The sequence below is a fragment of the Cynara cardunculus genome, unplaced genomic scaffold (assembly GCF_001531365.2).
Source record: "Cynara cardunculus var. scolymus isolate 2C unplaced genomic scaffold, CcrdV1 Un_Scaffold_412, whole genome shotgun sequence".
Lineage (NCBI taxonomy): Eukaryota > Viridiplantae > Streptophyta > Magnoliopsida > Asterales > Asteraceae > Cynara > Cynara cardunculus.
In genome coordinates, this window is record NW_020200577.1 from 113721 (window position 1) to 118906 (window position 5186).

Sequence of the window (5186 nt, forward strand, 5' to 3'; positions counted from 1 at the left end):
TAGCTCTGACATTCTCTGAAATCTGACTTCACCTTCATAGTCAAGGAATATAACTCCTAACTCAGGTTTAAAATGCACAGAGTTGGGTGTATAGGGACCCTTATCTGGCAAGTCAAGATTCAGGAAAGATATGTTTGTACTCTGATGACCCTTCAGGAATTCATCTAAGGAGAACCTTGTTTCATGTTCGTTCCTTAGGAATGTTCCATCATTAGGATCAGAGATCTTGAGTTTCTTCTTCCCACCTTTCTTCAGAGATGGCCTGTCAGGGACCTTGACATACCTAGACATCCTTTTGATAAGCTCGCTGATGGTATCCTCGATAAGTGTCTTGTGTCTCGACTTGGATTGCTGAATGGCTTGTCTGATCTTCATGCATTCGTTGTATCCATTATGGCCAAGGTAGAAAAGGTACTCGGTAACGGCATCAAGATTGTCCCTGGTGATGAGCAATGAGACCAACGTTCCACCGTCTTTAGAACGTTCGCTGATGCTGACGCTGATAATCGGGCAGGGACTGACTTGCTTTTTCAACTTTGCTTCGCTCCATTGCTTGTCCTTTTCTGCTAGCTTCAGGTTCTTCTCATGCCCAGCTTCTGCAATAGAAAGAAGTTTAGCCTGGGCTTGAACAACGTTCACCGTTTTCTTGGACTTCTTCTTGGGAAGGACTTTTTCAGCTAGTGACTTGGCCAGCTTCAAGCTGTCTTCAGTCTGCTTCTTTTGAAGCTCTAGCTCTTCTTCAGCCTTTAATGCCTCGAGCCTTTCAGCTTCAAACAAGAAGTCGAACTCACCACCACTAGAGGTATGAAGAGGGATTTTTACTCTAGTCTGGTCGAGTGACTCCTTCAGCTAAGACATCTACTGGTCGGTAGGAGCACAAGAGACGGGTTGATTAGGTACTCGCTCCAGTCGACCGCAGGTTGTTGATGGAAGATGAAGTTGATATTTTGAAATAATCACTACCTGAGAGGTAGAGTCTTCAAACAAAATTTATTGAGGGATATTGAACAATACTTTCAAGTTTCCTTCTTCAGCAACCGCCTTGTCTTTCGACTTGGGGTCCTGGTTCCCTGATGGAGTCAATTCACCTTGCCTTTGCTCCCCCTGGGATGCAGAATCCCTGAGAGCAACTCCCTTGGTGACAGTTGATGGCTTCTGGTACTTGATGGTAAAGTCATCTTCATCATCATAGTCGTCATCGCCATTTAGATCACTTCCGAGGTCTGGAATGGTAGGTTCATCATCATCTTCATCATCATCATCATCATCATCATCATCATCATCATCATCATCATCATCATCATCATCTTCTTCATCATCATCATCATCATCATCATCATCATCATCATCATCTTCATCTTCATCATCATCATCATCATCATCATCACCAACAGCAGTGATGGTATGGGCATCATCCATAGGGATGGCATTGACATCCTCAGCTAGAGAAGCTTTGGTGGTCGGGATTACAGGAGCAGCAACCACTTCAGTTCCAAGAGCCTCAGCTTCAACTGCAACTGAAACTGATACTAGACCAATAGCCTAAGAAGGGGTAAGCACAACATTGGATGATTCACCAGCGTTGGACCTCATCTCCCCCTCTCTGGCTAAGACTTGAGAGAATTGGCCAGAGAGTTCGTCCAAGCGCTGATGCTGGAGAACCATTATTCCCTCTAGCCTTTGCAAATCATTGGCTAGAGTTGTCATTGCCTCACACATCTCATGGAGCTGGGCGCGATCACATGAAGAGAAAGAAGGTGGGATCACTTGAGCTGGTTGACAGACAACATCCATGATCTGTTGAAGAAGGCCAGTCTGCTGATCAGCGATAGCCTGAGCATCGTCAGCCCTGCTGTCAAGAATAGCAATGGCATCGGTGTTGGCTTGAACAGCTTCTTGGAGAGTCTGGAGATGACTCTGAACTTCTTGAACGTCCGCTTAGATGGCAAGGAAGTTCGCATCAAGATCACCCTAGCGGGGCATCTCTTGGTGGACTTCGTTGATCCTGTAAAGGACGGTATCAACAACTGGAAGGAGAAGTTTGATATCTGATGCCATATCATAGGCATCATCGATCTCTTCATCTCCTCCATCATCTTTCTCTCTTTCTTCCTCTTCCACTTCCTGAGCATCAGACTGATGCATCGAAGAAGGACCTGCAAAAGAAGAAGTGTGAGCAAAAGGCTCAAGGTTAGAAGAAAAGAAAGGGTAGGAAGATGGAATACTTGAGGGGCCATCAGTGACATCTAAAGGATTGTCACTAGCGTGAGCAAAGATGTCCTTGAGAGAATGGACATCTGTGTGCAGAGGAGCATCAAGAGGAGCAATCTCAGGTCCAGTGGTGCGCATCTCAGTATCAGGAAGGACAGTCGCTGATACATCATTGACATGTGTAAAGACCAAGGAAGGAGGAGAAGAGAAAATGATCGAGAAGAGACGTGGGTGTTCATCGGTGGCGACGCTGATATTCACACCTTCAGTGATTTGGGTCACTAAGGCGGTGAGGGTAGGTACCACGTGATGAGAGAGATTATTGAAGAGTTGGGAGGGTGAGCAGAAGACGCCTCGGGGATGAAGCTAGTTTCAATAACTGAAGTCTTTTGAGAGGCTCCAGCTGAAGACGTGGTTGTCCCCTTTTTGGACTTCTTGGCTGTCTGAGGAGAACCAATAGTTGGTTGAGAGGGTCGTTTTGAAGGGGTTTTGGTGGCTTGGCTAGACGCAGGGGGGGGGAGGGTGTTACCCTTGTCGTGGCCACCTGAGGAGAGGAGGTAGTGATGAACACAATAGAAGTTAGTACCACATCACTGTCCCTCAGCTTATGATCCAGAATCCTGGATCCAAGCTTGAAAACCTGAAGGTTTCCTTCTTTAGGGTAAAGATCTTTAAAGATCTTGGTAAACACCATTGAAAGAAACCTGGTGTAAGGCACCACATTTTCTCATTGGCGCTTGTTCAGCTTGAGCACCAGGTCATAAAAAATGACCGCAACATAATTTATATTGCGACGCTGAATCGCATATACACCTATGATCAAGGAGATCGTAGAGGCCTGGTCCTGACCTCCAGTTTTTCCACCCATGCACTGGATGAAATGAGAAAACAGGTATTGCCAGATAGCTGACATCCTGTTCTTCTATATTTTTGTCAAGGACTTCAGAGGGGCGTTGGAGTCCTTCTTCATTGGCCACTGGTAGCCAATGGCATCGAGAAGCTCGATGATCTCGGCGGTAGAGGGTTCGCTGTCGAAGGGGCCCTTGGGAAGACGGAGAGCCGACCGGAGTGTGGGAACACCAAAACTCACTTCCATGCGATTGAAAGTAAAGTTGATCTGTTCAGCCTTGCGTCCAGGCTTGACTTCGACTACGACAACTTCAGCAGTGAGCCAGAACTGCTGAAGAAGTTCTTTCACCATGACCGGCTCATGGTTGAGTGCGTAGCCTAAGGACGACTATTTGAAAAAAGCAACCGCATCTTCATAATGTGCCTTGGAGGAAGGTATCTCCAACAAGGCAATGAGGTTGTTAGCCTTGATGGAGATCTCGTCAATGAAGAAGTTGACGTTCTTGGTAGCCATCTATTTGTATCAATAAGAAGTAAATCAAACATGTTTGTTAGAATTAAACCAAGAGTTTTTGGTTAAGATTATAGAAAACGTTTTTGAACAAGTTAAAACTTCTTTTGAAAAATTCTCAAAGAAGATTTAGGGTTTTTCAAGTAGAAAGTGTATAAAGAAATAAGATTATAATCAAGAAAGAGATGATTAAATAATCTTTATAGTTTAATGTATTAAGAGAACAAAGTTCTTAAACAGATTAAACATTTCTTATAGTAAAAGAAAGAAGAAGAAGATATTGACCTTAGATGATTAAATAGAAAGGTCAAAGAGTTTTTGGAGAGTTGAGAGAGTTCTTGCTTTGGAGAAATCTTAGCAGAGTGTCGTCTAAGAATTTTTGTAAGTGTAAATAGAAAAGTGGAGAAGAAGTCTCATATTTATAGGTAAGAGGAGAGAGAAATAATATAAGAGAGATAAAAGACGACGATTCGGGAAAGTGGTCATGATGAAAAATATACCACGTTCTCATCCATGATTGGATGGCATTAAATGAGGTAGCGTAATGACAAAACCTTTTGCGCGTCTCAAAGCATCGCGCATAGTAAATAGAGAATGTTGTCATAAAGACGGTTCATTAACTATTTTTTTTAAAAACACATAGTTTTTAAGAAAATGAAGAGTCATACAGTGTCTAAGAAAACACTGATAAGACCATTTAAAACATTTTATCACTAAAAAGAAAGATTCAGTGATCGTTTTAAGGCATCAGATTCAGTAATAAGAGAGTCACTGAAACTGACATTTAAAAAACGTTTTAATCACTGATAAGAAAAAGATTCAGTGATCGTTTTGAATTTTAAGAAAAGTATAAGGATATATTTAGAGATGTGGTGAGTGTTGAGAATCATTGAGACCACCTTTTAAAACATTTATCACTGAAGATGAGAAAGCTTCAGTGAAGGTTTTAAGTTGAGAAAAAGAGAAGAGTATTCATACCTAAAAGAGAAAAGATATATTTACTCAAAAGTTCAATGCTAGAGATAGAGCATTGAATCATTTCACTTACTAAGTGATGTATAATAGCTGAAGATTAATCTTCAGTGTTTAACATACCCAATTTGTTGATCAAGATATTAAATCTTGTCTCATGAAGAGGCTTGGTGAAAAGGTCAGCGAGTTGATACTCAGTTGGAACGAAGTGAAGTTCAATATCACCATTCATAACATGATCTTTGATAAAATGGTATCGGATCTCGATATGTTTGGTCTTGGAGTGAAGTATGGGGTTGTTTGCAATAGCAATAGCACTGGTGTTATCACAATAAATAGGAATATTTGAAAACTGAAGATCATAGTCCAGCACCTGATTTTTCATCCAAAGAATTTGGGCACAACAGCTACCAGCAGCTACATATTCAGCTTCAGCTGTTGATGTGGACACTGAATTTTGCTTTTTGTTTGTCCAGCTCACAAACTTTCCACTTAGAAGCTGACAGCCTCTTGTGGTTCTTTTCCTATCAATTTTGCAACCTACAAAATCACTATCCGAATAACCAATAAGGTCAAAACCTGAACCTTTAGGGTACCAAAGACCCATATTAGGAGTTCCCTTAAGATATCTGAATATGCGTTT